Raw genomic sequence first — 19,593 nt, 5'->3', positions numbered from 1 at the left:
ACCTTTTCTTTATCCACTCATCTGTTGATGGACACTCGGGATGCTTCTAAATCTTGGCTATTGTAAATAGTACTGCAACATACATGAGAGTGCAGGTGTCTCTTTGATATACTGATTTCCTTTATTTTGGGTATATACCCAGTAGCGGGATTGCTGGATCATATTGTAGCTCTGTTTTTAGTTTTGAGGACCCCCAAATTGTTCTCCATAGGGGTTGTACTAATTTACATTCCCACTAACAGTGTACAAGGTTTCCCTTTTTCCCATATCCTTGCCAGCATTTGTTAATTGCGTGTCTTTTGGATAAAAGTAATTCTAAGTGAGGTGAGATGGATCTCTCACTGTAGTGTTGGTTTGAATTTCTCTGATGATTAATAATGCTGAGTATCTTTTCATGTATCTGTTTGCCATTTGTATGTATTTTTTTAAAGTTTTGAAACGGAGTCTCACTCTATCACCAGGTTGGAGAGTGGCACAATCACAGCTCACCACAGGCTTGACCTTCTGAGGTCAGGTAATTTTCCGGCCTAGAACTCCCTTGCAGCAGGAACCAGAAGCATTTGCCATCAGCAGCTAATGCATCTTCTTTTGAGAAATGTCTATTCAGATCTTTTGGCCATTTAAAAATCGGATTATTAGTTTTTTTCTCACAGAGTTGTTTGCACTTCTCATATATTCTGGTAATTAATCTCTTGACAGATAGTTTGCAAATATCTTTTCCCAGAATGTGGGTTGTCTCTTCACTTTGTTGTTTCCTTTGCTTTGCATAAGTTTTTTAACTTGATGTGACTTCATTTGCCCATTTTTGTTTTGGTTGCATGTGCTTATGGAGTATTAAAAAATCTTTTTCCAGTCCAATGTCTTCAAGAATATTCCTAATCTTTTATTTTAGTTTCATAGTTTGAGGTCTTAAATTTAAATATTCAATGCATTTTGATTTGAGTTTTGTATAAGGTAAAGATAAAAACTAGTTTCATTCTTCTGCATATGGATATCCAGTTTTCCCAGCATCATTTATTAAAGATACCATCCTTTCCCCATTGTATATTATTGGCATCTTTGTTGAAAATGAGTTCACTGTGGATATGTGGATTTGTTTCTGAGTTCTGTCTTCTGTCTCATTGGTCTATGTATCTGTTTTCATGCCAGTGTCATGCTGTTCTGGTTACTATAGTTGTAGAGTATCATTTGAAGTCAAACAATGTGACTCCTTCTGTTTTGTTTGTTCGTTTTTTTCCTGAGAATAGCTTTGAATATTCTGTGTCTTTTGTGGTTCCATAAAAATTTTAGGATTGTCTTTTCTATTTCTATGTCTATGAAGAATGTCATTAGTTCTTGCTGATATGTAGAGGTAGCACATTAGTGATCTTGGATTCGATCTGGAAGAATTCTCTGCATTAGCAGCCAGAGACTCATTTCTTCTCTTACTTTCCCCCAAACAAAAAGAGTTTCTCTCTCTGTGCAAAGCTTCCTGGAGCTCCCCTGTGGCTGCTACAACTGGGACAGCACTGGGTCTGATCTGAAGCCCACATAGCACTGTGACTGTCCAAGGCCCCTACTGTAACAACTCCCTGGCTGCCGGCTACTTTGCTCAAAGCCCCAAGGCTCTACAGTTAGCAGGTAGTGAAGCCAGAGAGCCTTCTGTCCTTTGCTTAAGTGTAGTAGGTTCCCCCGGCCTCTGGATGTGTTCAGAGGTGCTGTCTAGGGGCTAGGCCTGGGGTCATAAACCTTAGAAATCACTAGATACTCTATTTTACTGTGACTGAACTGGCATTAAAACCATCAAACACCTTTCCACTCTTCCCTCCCCATTACCCAGGCATAGTAGTCTGTCCCCATGTTCACCAGCATCACAATCCCATGGGGTGTACTGCCATGTCACCACTGATGTTCATTAAGGCCCGAGGGCTCTCAGTCAGCTTGTGGTGAATGCTGCCTGGCCTGGAACTCACTCCTCAGGGCAGTGGGCTCATCTCTGGCCCAGGGTAAGCCCAGAGATGCCATCCAAGAGCCAAGGCCTGAATCAGGGACCCCTAACAGGCCACTTGGTGCTTTTCTCCACTGTGGCTGCTCTGGTGTCTAAGTTCAAGACAAAGTCCTCTGTACTCTTCCCTCGGCTTTTCTCAAGCAGAATTTGTCTCTCCTCATAGCCTCCAGAGCCGGGAATGTGCTGGGTCACACATGAAGCCAGCAGATCTCTGAGTCTCACTAAAGACCCGTGACATGTCCTACCTGCTTAGCCACTGCTGATTATTCAGGGTCCAAGAGTTCTTTAGTCAGAAAGTAAAGAATCCTGCCCTTACTGAGTCCTTCCCTTCAAGGCAGCAGGTTCCCTTATGGCCCAGAGTTTGTCTAGAGGTATTATCCAAAAGCTGGGACCCAAAATGGGAGCCTCATGACTCTGACCAGTGCCCTCTCCTACTGTGGCTGAGCTAGTATCCAAGTTGCAAGACAAAGTCCTCTTTACTCTTCTCAAGCAGAAGAAAGAGGTCTCTGTCAGAGTTGCGAGCTACGCTGTCTAGGATTGAAGGAGGGGTGGTACAGCACTGCCTGAGCTGCACCAGCTGCTGTCTCTCTAGGTTACATGCCCCCCAAATACACTGGCTCCAAGCGCAGCTCTGCTCTCAGATTTGCCTAAGAGTTGCGGTCCTTGTGGCCTAGACGGTCTTTCAAGTTTATTAAGGACCCCAGAGTACTTTATCCCACAGCAGTGAGGCTTTCCACAACTCAGGTTTCAGCCACTGGAATGGGTGATTCCCTTCATGCTAGGACTAGAAATGTCCCATCCGTGGGTGGGCACGGGCTGAGTTCAGCCCAGTTTTGCTTTCTGCTGTGACAATGCAGCACTGAGTTCAATGCAAAGTCTCACAACTGCTGTGCTCTCCCTCTCCCAAGTATGCAGATTCTCTTCTTGTCACGTGGCCACCGCTAGGACATAAGGGAGGGCTGGCATCAGCAACTCAAGACTGTATTTCCTACCCTGTTCACTGCCTTTTTCAGTGATAGAAAGTTTAAACCAGGTACTAGAATTATTTAGCTATTTTTAGTTCATAAAAGGTGTTTTTTATTTAGATAGTTACTCAATTTGTCATTCCTATGAGAAGAGCAATTGGCAGAGACTTCTCATTAGCCATCAGGCTCCACCTTTGTGATCATATAACATTCTACATGACAGTCTTATCTGGAGTAATGGGCAAATGTAAAAAAACAAACTCTTGCCACTGCCTGTCATGATCTTGATCTTTATATGCTGCTAAATGACCGCAACAGGGGTTCTTTTATATTTTCTTAAGTGTCACCCACATAGCTATTCTCACTGTCTTGTGGACACTGCTGGAGTGTTTGCTGTAAATGCCTCCCTAGCTCACCCCGCTTACAAACTCCAAGGCTCTTCCCTTTACAACAGTCGTAAGGCCAGACTGGAAGAAAGCCCCCATAAAGCCCATGTTTCAGTATCATGTTGGCACCATCTATGAGCAACCCCATGACTCAGCAAGATTTCTTGCACTCTCCTTGGTAACACAAGTCCCACAAATTGCTGCTGTGGTTGCATGAGTACCTCAGGAGCCTCTTGAGTGTGGTGGGCATTGTGTGATGCCCCGGCAATTTTTTGCATACTGTCTCAGGGAAACACTGGAGCTTCAAACTCATTGACCCAATTTCTAAACACATGCAACATTCCTGGCCGGGCGCGGTGGCTCAAGCCTGTAATCCCAGCACTTTGGGAGGCCGAGGCGGGCGGATCACAAGGTCAGGAGATCGAGACCACAGTGAAACCCCGTCTCTACTAAAAATACAAAAAATTAGCCGGGCGCGGTGGCGGGCGCCTGTAGTCCCAGCTACTCAGGAGGCTGAGGCAGGAGAATGGCGGGAACCTGGGAGGCGGAGCTTGCAGTGAGCCGAGATCGCGCCACTGCACTCCAGCCTGGGCAACAGCGTGAGACTCCGTCTCAAAAAAAAAAAACAAAAAAAACAAAACAAACAAACAAAAAAAAAAACACATGCAACATTCCTAATGGGGAGGGCACGGGGATCTGTGACTATTCTGCATCTCAAGGTTTCTATAAAAAACAGACTTTTAAATAAAAAGGAGAAAACATCAGCAAAAGCAAATATACAATGTGTGACTGAGGCTGAGGCTATAACTTCTCCATAATCCAGAGGCCCTAGACCTTAAGAGTGGTCAATTATTTCAACAGCCAGACATGTGTCCCTTAAAAAGAGACTGGAACTTACAGACAGCTTCTAAAAAGCCATAAAGATATTTACTGTACTGTGCTGTTCTGGTGGTGCACTTGTGAAGTATTTGCCAAAAACCACCAGAAAAATACTTATGAGCAGAGCAGATTATTACAACAGTAACTCACCAAGACCTACCCATTAACAGTGAAAAAATATGAACTTTTATACTAAAGCTGGATAGAAAGAAGTATGTGGTTTTATGTGTTTTCCTTATCTGCATACTGTAGCCTTTAAAAATATGTCTTAAAGTGTTAAATTTATGGGAGCAAATAAGGTAATGAAAATGGTTAGAAAGTTCACAAAAACCTTAGAAACTCACATGTCTTCAATGCTAGCATTCACAAAGAGCTTGCAGTATTCCCTATTCCATATAGTCACATCTTTCCAAACTTTGGAGGTGAGAAGAATGGCTCCTATGACAATCCTCTTCCAGTTGGTCGGGCAAAGGTCTATCTCAGCATAACTTAAGAGTCTTTCTGTGTAAATCTGCAAAATAGAGCACTGGCCATTGATTTAGTTCACTTTAAGTGCTGTGATAAGAACTCTTTTGAATGACAGATTTCTTCTGCTTTTGACCAGAAAGTGTCTTTTATTCTTACGCTCTACAGACTTTGCTTGGTCAGGCAAAGCAAGAGACCACATTACAATCATAGGTCAGATACTTCTGCTGCCTACTCTGCCTATGGGAATTTCCAGCCCAATTTTGGTGACAAGAATGCCTGCATATGTCAGCCAATGCCATCATGAAGAGGGGCAGTGTCATCATCTTTACACTCATAAAAGGCAGCATACACACAGGACCAGTGTAGATTAAAGTTGTTCAGGAAATACTCAAGTGCCTACCACATGTAATGTCTCACTCCTAGCTGGGAGGTAGATAGAAATTCTACAGGTATGTCAGGCTTGAATATGTAAAACCCATGTGATAGTGAGCAAATGTTAATCTCCTTTTCACAAAAACTAACGCTTTTGTGGTGCTAGCTTCAAAAACTGCTGGTCAAGAGAGCCTCCTAGTGGCCGCTGTGCAGAGCAGCATGGCAGGTGCAGGTCTAAGGGGTTGTAAAACATTACCAATATTCAGTTGCTTGATAAAAAACACATGTATATAAAAGAATGGTCCTCCTCTCAGCCCCTATTTTCCCATTTTCATAATCACTTCATGAAAATGTATTCTCTCTTACATTCTGCAACGTAGTCAATTCTGTTGGTTTAAAGGTGGAAACAGCTGCCAGTTTCTGCATCCCTAGGATTCCTCTAAGACTGCTGAGTAGTTTGTGAGACAGTCTCATGAATGAGCGCAAAGAATTGGGCAAAGTGAATTGGGCTTTACAAAGAATTGGGCAAAGTGAACAGCTGAGTAAAGATTAAAGGCGAGCTGTGAGGAGGTGTTACCTCAGAGGGCGCTCTGCAGAAGAGTATGTCTGCGAGCTACTTGAACTCTTTATGTCAAAACAAAGGGAAAACTTTTATTTTATACGAGTTTATTTCTTGTCAGAAGGTTGTGATTGTCAGCTCAGATGTACAAGTGTTCTCCAAACTCACCTGTTTTCAAAAATAAATGGCTGTTGAGCATGATATGTTTTACAGAGGTTCTGCTCCCTTTCCCCCAAACTCAAAACTCTCAAGTATTTTGAGAATGGACCTCGCTCTCTGTATAGGAATCAGAGAGCACTCAAACAACACTAGCAGGCCCTCAACTTCCTGTTGCCTTACTGCTAAGCTGTTGACCGGCTGACACTCACTCATCGGTATTTTTCCTCCTGGGTCAGTGTGACACAGAATTCTTTTTCCCCACTGATGCCAACTCTTCTCAGTGCAGTTGATCCCATCCCACTTTTGCAGAACACTGTTCCTACAATCAGCTCTTTTTGAAGATTTTATGCCTCTCTACTAGCGATTTCCCCCAATCTAACTGTTCCTTTGTTCCCATCTCACTCCCCGCTACTCCAGCTGTGTCCTCTCATTGGTGCTCACAGCACCATGCACTCATGCCAGCTCCTCATCTTCCATCTCTCCTTAATGTACACTGCCTGCCCCACTGACATTGCTCTTCCAACAGTTCTCTTGCCTAGGTTTCTGGTGCCCTCACACTTACAAATTGGAAGTCTCCAGCCCAACAGTCAACTCTATAAGCCTTTTCTAATCGTGTACAGGACACTGCCATCTGCCAAGTACCTGCCTTTGAGTTACTCTTCTGCAATCTGTCTCCAATGCCTGTTATGTCTGCCTTCACTGGTAGTCTGCTTGGGTTGATTATGAGCCACAATCTCTCATTGCTCACCTGTATCACTCTAATTGCTTTTTAGCCCTCTTCTCTGCCTCCAATCTGCCTCCCAACCATGACTTACTTTCCCCAAAGCAGTCACCATAGCCTAGCCTCTTTATTTACAGCACTCACTTCCCTGCTGAAGATCTACATGAGTCCCCTATCAAACTGGAATAAAACCTTAACATCTTCCTATGGCCTGAAGCCAAAAGGGCCTGTGAGCTATGGCCCTGCCTGTGTGGTCTTATCTCTACTGCTTGTCTTATTCCTCACTCTGACCACACTGGTCACCTTGCTGTTTGTTCTGTGAACATATATGATACACGTTCCTGTCTCTGCTGCCTGTAATGACAGCACTCCTTCCCTTTGTTGCTTTGGTCAGGTCACTGTTCAAATGTTGGCTCCCTAGAGAGACTCTTCCTTATCATTCTATCTAAAGTACTGAGCACCCCAACACTCTGAATCCCTTCATCCTGCTTCCTCTTCCTGCTATTTGACACTACCTGAAAAAACTACTTGTCTCTCACTAGAACATAAGCTCATAAAGGCAAGAACTGTGTTCAGCCTGTTCTGCCTTCTACCCCAGCACTTAGAAGAGTGCCATAGAGTCAACATCCAGTGAGTGTTTATGAAATGAGTCACTTCTCAGCAGCATTCAGCACTGTGACCATGGCCTCTTTTAAGTCTTTTAATATCCTCTCCTGCTTTTCCTCCTCCCACTCTAGTAGCTACTCCTCTGGGGGCTTGTCCTTTACTCACTATAAGTCCTTACAGATCTATCATCTGTCAATTTTCTTTATCTATTTAAAGACAGGGTCTAACTTTGTTGCCCGAGCTGCAGTGCAGTGGCATGATCATGATTCGCTGCATTCTCCATCTCCTGGCTCAAATAATCTCCTTGCCTCAGTCTACCATGTACCTGGGGCCACAGGCATGTGCCACAATGACCGGCTAATTTCTTTCTTTTTTTTAATAGAGATGGGGCCTCACCTTATTGCCAAGGCTATTCTTGAACTCCTAAGCTCAAGCAATACTCTTGTCATGGTCTCCCACAGTGCTGGAATTACAAGGGTGAGCCACCACACCTGGCTTTATTTTTTCTTTTCTTAAGATACAGGTTCTCACCATGTGGCCTAGGCTGGACTCAAACTACTGGGCTCAAGTAATCCCCCCCAGCTCAGCCTGCCCAGTAGCTGGGACTAAAGCCATGAACCCACCATACCTGGCTTGGCCAATTTTATTCTACACACTTACTCTGCATTTGAAGAGTTGCTATTACTCTTCATTCTGCATCTCTACCTCAAATTCATGCTCTAGTCCCTTATATCCAAATGATGACTAGACACTGCTACTCTGCCATCTAAAAGGCACATCTAGCTTAGCCTGAGTACAAATCTCTCCCTTTTCCAATCCAGCTTTCCCTCCAGCATCACCTCTCTCTCTAAAACTGGAAGCACCACTCCTGCTTCCCTCCAGCATGTGCTAAGAGTTGCAAATGACTTGCAGCTCCTTGAAAAGGCCTCTGTCTGGTCCAGCACCCATTGAGGGCTTTGATTCAAGCGCACATCAGAAGCCTTCTCTCCTAAACTCTAATTGGATGGTAAATAAGTATTGACCTAAGTATTCTTTCCTTCCCAGCCATGCAGTTGAGTTTCCTCTATAGGTTTGCTGTGAAGAGAAGCAAAACAATTTCAACAATTTGAATAGAATTTATTATTCAAAATGACATTTTTACAATAGGAATTTTGTAGGCATCATGTAAATGTAAGGAAACAGCTATGGCTTGGAAGACTAACGAGCAAAGCTTGTGTCCCAGGCCTACTGGAACCACATTCCTGGGCAGGCACAAGTGATCAGCAGGGGTAGATTAAGACTCATTGCCCAAGGAACAAAGATGACAGGGCAGCAGCTCTCAATCACAGCCTGCATGAGAACTGCCTGAGGAATACAGCCTGAGACTCAACTCAGAGCTCCACTGGAATCCGTCTCTGCCCATGGACCGGATGATTTTGTTACTGCTCCCCATCCCAACACCTCCGCTGGCCTTGCATGTGCGCACACTGCATTTGCACTGAAGTGTGTGGGGAGAAATCAGGAATCTCTCCTGCTGCTTTTAATAGCAATGGTTCTATTATGAAAAATGCAATGGCAACACTGTAAGCCATAATGATGATTCAATTCGAATGTGTGTTTTACTTTGCTTTCATAAGTTTCTCTTAAAGTTTGGATAATAATTTCAGAAGCCAACGTTTTGTTTGTTTGTTTGTTTTTGTTTTTGTTTTGAGACAGAATCTTGATCTGTCACCCAGGCTGGTTCACTGCAACCTCTGCCTCCCGGGTTCAAGCGATTCTCCTGCCTCAGCCTCCTGAGTAGCTGGGATTACAGGCACCCACCACCACACCTGGCTAATTTTTGTAATTTTAGTAGAGATGGGTTTTCGCCATGTTGGCCAGGCTAGTCTCGAACTCCTGACCTCAGGTGATCGACCCGCCTCAGCCTCCCCCAAAGTGTTGAAATTGCAGGTGTGAGCCACCATGTCCGGCCCAAAAGCCAACTTTTATTTAAAAACAGCACCATACCCTGTATACAAATACCAACTTCTAAAAATATTTTATAAATAAGAAATATCTTACCAAAGTTACTATTGCAAATTCAGCTGTTAGGTTTGTGGCTTTAAAAAGAACATGGACGAATCTGTAAATAAACTTGTGTTCAGGAACACGCTCAAAGTATTCCTTTGGCATCTTTCCTTGCTGAAAGAAGAAAGGATGTGATAAGTATCCATTGGAAAAAAAAAATGAAGTATTCTTAACACAGCAGTATTCATACTTATGCCTATGTGTCATTTAGAACAATTTGGATTGGGGAGATGTCTTTTTAGTTTCTAAAATATGAACAGTGGGATCTTAAGATACCACAATGATTCAATACTCATCAACATTCAGTGAAAAAAATGGGCTGAAGCTCAGAAAATTTTTATGTTCCTTTCTACTCTTTTTCCCACAGAATTCTATAAAAATGTAAACTGCTTTTAGGCTTTAAAGTCTTACAATAATTCATTCTTCTCTGCAATAAACTTTGAAAAAACACATTTAGTTTTCTGTAACCATAAGGCTCTAAGGCTGCACCATTCAATACAATGGTCACTAGCCACATGTGGCTATTATGTACCTGAGGAAGTACATCTTTTAATTTGCACACCATTTATTTAAATTTAAATTTTTTTATTTCTATTCACAGAAATCATGTATATGTGTTAAAGGCATTTACAAAAATTTATATCGTTTGATGCTACTGACAATTATCTTTTTAAAAGATACATTTTCTGTTATTTGGATTATGTATTTACTCTTATTAGCTCACTAATTAACCAGAGCTGCAGGTCATTTCTTATTCCAGCACATCCTTTTTATAACACTTCTTTAATAAGATGATTAGATGCAACATGGCATGGGGAAGAAGACTTAAAAATGTCCTTTGACTTCAGCATGAAACAAACACAAGTCTATAAGGACATACGGCCTCAATAAAAGTGACACTTACAGCAAGTGGATGTAATTGCTCATCAAATATATCGAGGGATTTATCTGCATCTCTATAAAGTAAAAATGGGCATTTAAGAAATTAATTCAGAAATGATTAATATCTTAGTAAAATATCTGTTTAGTAAAATAATGCCTCCTGTGTGCTTTGGTGTTTGCTTCACCAAGGCAAACCGTTTTACAAATCCTTCTCTTGGAGCCTGACCTTCAGAGGGTCTCCTGGACTCTTACCACTCAGCACATCAAGTCCTGTGAAGTCTTTTATTACAGTAACCAGTCAGAATTGCCAGTAAGTACTGACCCTTCCTAACAGGCCATGGTAATGAACCTGTTATATTTTTCACTCCTCTAACCTGACATTGGAACACAAGAATGTTTTAGAAAGCAGTAGTAATGGGCAATAAAGTATTTAGAACTTAAATAAAAGTGAATATGGTTGAGTGCGGCGGCTTACGCCTTAATCCCAGCACTTTGGGAGGCCGAGGCGGGTAGATCACGAGGTCAGGAGATCGAGACCATCCTAGCCAACATAGTGAAACATCTCTACGACAAACACACACACACACACACACACACACACACACACACACACACACACACACACAATCAGCTGGGCATGGTGGCATGCGCCTGTAGTCCCAGTTACTCAGGAGGCTGAGACAGGAGAATCACTTGAACCTGGGAGGTGGAGGTTGCAGTGAGCCGAGATCGTGCCACTGCACTCCAGCCTACTGACAGGACGAGACTCCGTCTCAATAAATAAATAAATAAATAAATAGATAAATGTGAATGCGTTTCAGATTTTTGTAGTCTTTTTCTCTTAATAATTACTAATTAAAAAGTATTAATATAATAATGACTATCAATTACTGATAATAGTATAATTCTCTTTATTATCATTTTCTCGGTATTAGATTCTCATGATATATTTATTTAAGTAGCTTGAATTAAAAACTTATCTGTTTTTTTATTTTGAAGTAGGCCAGTCTTTGATGAATTTAAGAGGTTAATACAGCGAATACATTTTGCCTGTATAAGAAACCAATGGTTCTTGCAATGTGCTCTGTGGACCTCTGGAGATCCCCTACACCATTTTTCATGAGGCCCAAGCAGCCAAAACTATTCTGATAAAAATACTAATTCAGCCTGAGAAAGCTGATTAAACACAAAAAATAAAATAATTTTTAAAAGGATATGAAGGCATTGCCTGCTTTCTCACTGTTTGACACTTGCCATGATTTTATAAAAGCAAGTGGGTGAAATAGCTGGTTTCTCAGCATAAATCAAGGTGACCAAATTACACTAGTAGTCATTCTATTCTCCACAGCCCCTTACAGTTAAAAAAGAGAGTCTGATTTAGTTAAGAATGTCTTTGATGAAGCAGTAAAAATTAATGGTATTATTAAATCTTGACCTTCCTATTTAATACTCTGAAAAAGTGGAAAGTTAACAAGAAGCACTTCTTCTAACTGCAGTATGGTTGTTAAGAAAAAGAACTGGTGATTTAAATGTAAACTGAATAATCACTTTTTTAAATAAAATGTTGTTTTTACTTAAAGGTAAAACAACTATCATTCTCAAAAATGAATAAAGTGAGCCTTTTACATCATGGAAAATAAGTGTTCCCCTACTGGTGAAAGTGTAAATTAGTTCAACCATTGTGGAAGATAGTCTGGAGATTCCCCAAAGACCTACAGACAGAATTACCATTCAACCGACCAATCCCGTTTCTGACTATATACCTAAAAGAATATAAATCATTCTATTATAAAGTCACATGCACCCATAGTCTTACTGTAGCACTATTCACAAAAGCAAAGATATAGAATCAACATAAATGCCCATCAATGTTAGACTGGATAAAGAAAATATGGTATACATATACCATGGAATACTATGCAGTCATAAAAAGAACAAGATCATGTCCTTTGCAGGAATATGAATGGAGCTGGAGGCCATTATCCTTAGCAAACTAACACAAGAATAGAAAACCAAATATCACATGTTCCCATTGATGAGAGCTAAATGATGGAAACACATTAACACATAGAGGGGAACAACACACACTAAAATCTTTTGGACAATGGAAGGTGAGAAGAGGAAGAGGATCAGAAAAAATAACTACTGGGTACTAGGCTTAATACCTGGGCAATGAAATAATATGTACAACAAATCCCCATGACACAAGTTTACCTAGGTAACAAACCTGCGCACACACCCATGAACTTAATATAAAATCTAAACTAACAAAGAGAATAACTGTTCTCAATGATAATAGTCAAGCTTTCAAGCTGAAAACCAGAACTTTGGAAAACACACTTCTTCTACTGTAAACTTGACAGCTTCTCAGTACTTAAAGAACTTTTAATAAGACATGGTGATACTAACAAAAGTGAGTTTTTGACACAACAAGACATAAACCATTATTTCCCAAATAACCAATGCGTACTATTATACAAGCAAGCATGGGAAGAAGACCCATTTACTGTGCAAGAAAAATCAGTGAGTATTGATGAAATAAATGTATTGATATGTAAAATTCCCCTGTAACTAAGAAACGAGCACTTGTGGAGTTTTGAGGTAGTATTAAAGAACACTCACAATTATCTAAAAGCTTTAAAGATATATCTTTTGGTAGTTGCATATTTGCATGAAGCTTGATCATCTTATTGCTTCTCTAAAAAAATTGCGGAGAATACAGCTGTCTTCTATTACGCCAAACTTTAGAGGTTTGCAATAATATCAATATGTGACACACTTTTTACTCTACTTTTTATTGTAGAGAAGTTATTTTTCTTTAAAAAATGTTATTTATGTTAGCGATATAGTTCTCAGAAAATATTTTTGTCGTCACAACCTACGTTATTGCTTACTACTGACATCTAGTGGGTAAAAACCATCAATGCTACTAAACTTTCTGCAATGCACCAATAAAGAGCATTTATTTCCTCAAAAGAAAGCATTATCTAGCTCAAAATATCAATAGTGCTAAGGTAGTAAAATCTAAACCAGAAACAGATTTTTAAAAGATCTCGATTTTAATTTCTTACACAGTATATAAACACAGATTCTTTGGGATTCTCAGTGAGTTAGGACTTAAAAGAGTCTTAAGGGTAAAAGAAAACACAAATAATCTGCTTCAATATTTTAGTAGGCACAATACAGCTGATGACGTCTATAGCTATGAACTAACACTGAACTTGATATTATAAAATGTAATCAATTGGAATAACAAGAAAGATTTTAAAAGAGCTCACCTTTTCTTCATGTGATAATATATTGCTAAGGCCACACTATAGAAAGAGAAAAAATCATAACAATAGATTTTATCATTTGTTGGGTCTAAAAACTTTTTTAAAAAGGGAGGAGGAAGAAATTATCCCAGTGGCTCTGAAATTTAAATCTTTTACTTCAGAACACTACTATTAGGGCACTATATTCTTGTTTTAGTTTTTTGGTTTTTAACAAAAATATGAGGATCAAAATGCTAGGCAATATACTGTTAGAAGACATGTTTCTGTTGATGATTATAATATATAAATCATAACATATTTCCCTGTTACGTGTTCTTCTACCCACAAAACCTTTCATCCCATGCAATTTATACCCATGTGTACATATGCTTAAATTTAAGACATACACTAGTGCTTTTTTAAAGTTGTTAGGCCCTGCACTTTAGTTGATTTAATTAACTATCTCCTACCCACCCATATTTTATTATTTCCTAAAAATTAATGATAAAAGTGTTTTATACCAAATTAAATCACTTAAAACCACTTTTGCGTAATTAATGTTAGTAAACCTAAGTACACACAAAATCAATCATAGCTCTCTGAAAATAAGCAGTGCTAACGATAATGCAGCATAGCACTACACAGTATCATATTAAGGGCAGGTACTTTCAATTAGTTTAAATGAAATATTTACGAACAAATAAAACTCTTCAGATATATGTTACATAATTCTTATCTACAGACACTGTGTATCAGGAAACATAAGTTATGTTTTTCCATCTGCCCACAACATCTAAAATGAGGCTCAAATAATTGAAGGAAGGCAAATCTGAATTTTAACAGTAGGCCTATATAATATTAGCACTTTTTAAAAAGCTTGTAACATTAGTATCTAAGATGGCTATGTCTATAGTGCTTCAAGAAGTTTTTAATCTCTAAAATAATTTTAAAATAACAGAATTTGAAGTTACCTGCTGAAAAGGACCAAGGATCTAAATGACATTTACTCCAACACCATTTTATAGATAAGAAAAACAATGTTTAAAATTGACTTGCCCAATGTCCCACCACATAGGAGCAGTTTGTTGTCCTAAATTCAAATCAGGCAGTGGCTCTCGAACTTTGCTACACATTGGAATCAACTGAGGAGCTTTAAAAACTGCCTTCTTTTTAACATGAAACATTTTGATTTAATTAGCATTGTGTATAACTTTGAACATCGGGTTGTTGTTAAAATGTCCCAAGTGATTCGAATGTACAGCAGGGTTTTGGAATGATTGAGTTGGCGTTCAAATCAGAACCTTCTGAGATGCTTTTATCCATATAAGAATGCCTCACATTTATCCCTATTTTCTTAAAAGGCTTCTGAGTGCCTAGAGTTGAAAGAGAGGTGGAGGTAGGAAGAAGCATGTGATTGCAGACATACATTTTAAGAAAACTTGCATAAGTAATCAAATGTGGTCCATGCATTCCATTGAGAACAATGCTCTACTCACCTGTATAAAACATTTTCCAAAATCTGTTCATAAACCCACTTTGTCCTATTAATTTGCTCAATAAACCTTTATTTTACCAATAGTGAATATACCAGGTGATCATTTATCAAACTTGCTGACAGAAAATTAAAACTACACTTAAAGTAGAATTCTAAAAATTAGAATGATGGAGAAAAAAGATAAAATTTATTAATACTTGTTTGAGCAGGATTAATCTTTAAAACTACTTCTGAATTGTATATTAACATATTACAATCTTTTGAATAGAAGCCAGGGACTCTAGCCAAAGTACAGCAATTTTTTTTTTTCCCCAAGGATTTAGAGACTTGGCTGAATACAGAAGTTTAGTGATTAATTAATAGGTCACAAAGCTTAAGACTTTAGACAGAGTTTGAGTCAAGTTCTTGATGAAACACAATTTTATCTCAACCACTGTTAGAAGTGAGATAGAAAAATGGCATTATTATGAGTGTAAACTTCCTACTTTTAATTAGAATAGAAGTTACTGACAACTGGTTTGGCTAGGAAAGCTAGTGCATTAGAAACAAAATTGTTTATAAGCAGCTATGTTTATAGAATGAAAAGTAAAACTGACAACCATCCTCTTGTGAAGGAAAAGAAGTAAAATGAAAGAGAAAGACGTTAATATTCTAAATTAGCACTTTCCAAACTGTGTTCTAAAACTGTGTTCTAAAAATTAAACACTCATAATCCAAGCCGATGATAATGATGTTCTCTAGGCAACCCCAACAGAGCTGGTGGTGGTTTTGTTGCTTTTAAAATAAACTTGAAAGGCTCATCTTAGGTTGTTCTAAAAGTGCATCTTCAGTTGTGCCCTATGAGGTGTTCATGCAAAATGAAGGGAAGTCAAATGCAGATACACTACGGTGCCAGTAGAGAAACAGTTGTTCCTTCTTCCAAGATTAATGTCAAAAGTAGTACATATTGATTTATTTAGGCCTGTAACTCATAAAAAACCCCTTTTTTTGGGGGGGGAATGTCCTATAAAGGACACCTATCCTACTCATTGTATTCAACATTGTCAGAAGGCAAAAAAGCATCAAATAAATAACTACACTTTTCCACGGATTGATTATTTGCTAACCAATTTTCCCTTCCAATGTGAAGTCTAAAGTTAAAGGAGAAACTGAAAATTAATAGTTTTTGAAAATTAATATTTAGAATTGGAAATCAATATATAGTTGACAACAGTTTCTTAGACTGATTGCTGAAAAAGACAATCAAATGACTGAAATAACTGAGGATGGCTGGGATGATTTTAGAAAAAGGGGCTGTGTCCCTTGACTTCATAGTTGTACTCACGATTTTATTGTGGTTGTAAAATGAGGCTGGCTGACTGTGCTGTCATCTAAGTATATGGTTGAACACGAGCTGTACTTTGTAGTTAAAGGCTTAGTAGATAGCTGAAGGGGAAGGGAAATAGAAGAAAATATCACAGTAAGTTAAACTGATAAAAGTGTATTTTTTCCCATTGATTAAAATGTCAAATGACAAAGTACTAAGGTACTTCTTATACTTCGTGAACTGAGTGTGGAATCATGTGCACTCCATGGGAAACCCATTGGAGGCTCTTAAATTCAACAGAGGATGTTTGAGAAATGGGTTATAAAAGGCTACCCTTAATATGATACCTATCATCAGACCTGGCAAGCGTCTATTGTGAATTCTCCTTTATAAATAATGGGAAATGTCTAAGATTTCAGTGTTTTTAAAGCAATGTAAAGCAGCTGAGATTTTCTATTATTTACTTACTACAATAAACTGTAATGCATTAAATAATATTGGCACAAGAGCATTTTATTGCAATGAATGAAGATTAATGCTACATTACTAAGTTACTAATCCTAAATGTAATCTTCCAGGAGACAGTGGGACAAAACAAGTGTTTTAGATTCAGAAGCTCTGTGTGCCAGTGCTGCTCCATAACCAACAATAGAGAAAGTCATAGCATTCTCTAGTCCTGTTTTCTTTCATGGAAGATAAAAAGACTCTGACTTTAATATTATCTCACACCCCGAAAACAGATAACAAAGAGAACTCTAGGAATTTAACTTTCACTTCATGTTTCAATAAGACTGCCAGGACATCACTCTCAGGAATGGAAAAACAAATAACACTCTTTCAAAAGTTGATTCATTTTATTCTACAAGTCATTTGACCTGCTCGTACACATTTTCCTGCCACACATTTTCCTGCTGCTCTCTGCCTAGGATTCTTTTTCTTTGTCCCAGCAAGCATGACCCCATTCACCCTCTGAGATTCCTTTGCCAGCAACCACACCACAAAATATTTCCATTTTTGTAAACTAGTCAGTCTAATTCACGACTCGTTACATGATACCAATTCTTACAGAGTACTCCCCTCATAAGAAAATAGGTCTTTCCAAGGAAGGGAGAGTCCTTTCTTCTCTACCTGGAGATGCTGAGCACAGAATTTTGGACAAGTTTAGAAGTTCAACAGGTGCTTGACAAATTAATTAAATCAGTTCCAATTTGGAAGATAAATCTTACTATATTTAATTATATCAAAGACACTAACAGCTTACTGTTTATAGGTATTATTTCAGGTAGTCAAAGCTAGAAAGGAACAAATTATCTTCATTCAGTCAGCATAAATACCAAGAATGTAAAATTTTGCAAACTTTAACACAAAATGGAAGGTGTTACTTAGTAGTCTTAAGGTTGAATAACGAAGACTAGAAAATCATCATACCTCATAGTTTAGTAAGCCAAAACCAAAACATCACCATCAAAGGTCCAGTATCTGTTGAACTCCTATACTGACTTTTTTTTCATTGTACCTGTTGCCTTTTGTTTTAGCCCATTGAAAATTCTGAAGTTTACTTTTGTCTCTCTGCTTTTTGGGAGGACAAATTTTAGGTACGTTTTTAAAGAATTAACTTTTTTTTTTTTTTTTTTTTTTTTTGAGACAGGGTCTCACTTTGCTGCCCAGGCTGGAGTGCAATGGTACAATCAGAGCTAACAGCAGCCTCAAACTCCTGGGCTCAAGTAATCCTCTGCCTTAGTCTGCTGAGTAGGTAAGACAACAGGCACATGCCACCATGCCTGGCTAATTTGTTTTTTTAACATTTTTGTAGACATGCAGTCTTGCTATGTTGATCAGGCTAAAAATGAACACATTTTAATTTAATATTTCCAACACTTTGGACATGAATGAAAACAGCTCCATTTATAGTATGAAGTAATGGAACAATATAAAATTTGAATAGGAATACTAAACAAAGGCCTGCCACAGTGGCTCACACCTATAATCTCAGCACTTTGAGAGGTCAAGGCAGGCAGATCACTCAAGGTCAGGAGTCAGAGACCTGCCTGGCTAACATGGTGAAACCCTGTCTCTACTAAAATTTAGCCAGGTATGGTGGTGGGCACCTGTAATCCCAGTTACTCAGGAGACTAGAGGTGGGAGAATCACTTGAACCTGGGACATGGAGGTTGCAGTGAGGTGAGATTGCACCACTGCACTTCAGCCTGAATGAAAGAGTAAGACCTTGTCTCAGAAATAAAAAGAAAATTTTAAAAGGCCTTGGTAGAAAAGTGTAATAAGTTTATTATAAATATATATGTTAAATTCTCTGGATTAATATTAATTATATTGAAATTAAATTATAATTTACACTTTAAATATAGGTCATAAATTTGGGTTAAATATAATAGATTGACCATAAATTTATTCCCTCTCCCTCCTGAAATCTCATTAGAATTACTCATAAAAGTTATATGCAGGACCAATAGAGAAGATTGACAGTGATGATTTTTAATAAATGCTGAATTATAAAAAGTAGATAATGGAGTGGTGTCTGGCATGGTAGCACAACTTTGGTGCCTACAAGAAGTGACTGGAACAGAAACAAGCAAGCCAGTTTGTCTTCCAGAGCCCAAGGCAGACTTCAACTTAGAGGGAAATGGCACCTTTGAAAGTAGGTTGAAACATAAAATAAAAGCCAGTGAGGTCAGTTGAAAATCTGTGGTTAGAGCCCCAAGTCCACCTGTCCTTCCATCTTACAAGGAATTTAAATGTGTGTTCTCTGGATATATAAAAGCTGAAATTTCTGGGCTCGGAGATACCATAGCTAAAACCTGAGAGATGGAAAAAACTGTACATCAAGAAGCAGAACTCCACCTCTGCTTCTGGAAAGCAAGTAGCCATGCTTTTACATCCCAGGCAGAAAACTGGGAGATCCTTCTCAGAAGGAACTGAATGGTCCCAGAGTAAAGATCCCCAGATAATACACTGAAGTCCCCCAGATGAAATGCTGGCTTCATTTCCAAAATCTCACAGTGACTCTCCTTAGTGAACAGAAGTCCTGCTTCCAGTGAAAGTCAAGGACCACCATACAAGAGAGATCAAAACAACAGGAAAAAATAATGCATGGGACCAGTAAAAATTCAGAAGCAAAACTTTAAAAAAATACTCTCAACAAGAGTAACAAGAGAAATATTAAAGTATAAAGTAAAAAATATCCAAGAAGTAGAATGAAAAGACAAACTGGAAAATAGGAGGGAGTGGGAGGATTAAAAACCAATGTGGATACACGAGTCTAAGCAGCCCAGCATCTGAATAAAAAGAATATAAAAAAAAAGTAATAGAGAAAATGGAGAAGAAAAGAAATTCTCTCGAAGAGATAATCTGAAGACTTAGTAGCCCCAGTAAAGGGAAAAGATCCCCACACCAAGCTGTATTATAAAATTTCAGAATCCCAGAGAGAAAGAAGGTCCTAAAAAGCTTCTAGAGATATGTAAAACCTGGTTACAAATAATGTATCACACAA

This window comes from Macaca fascicularis, chromosome 19, assembly GCF_037993035.2.
Source record: "Macaca fascicularis isolate 582-1 chromosome 19, T2T-MFA8v1.1".
NCBI lineage: Eukaryota > Metazoa > Chordata > Mammalia > Primates > Cercopithecidae > Macaca > Macaca fascicularis.
The sequence above is the reverse complement of the archived record's forward strand: the minus strand, read 5'-3'. Positions refer to the sequence as shown.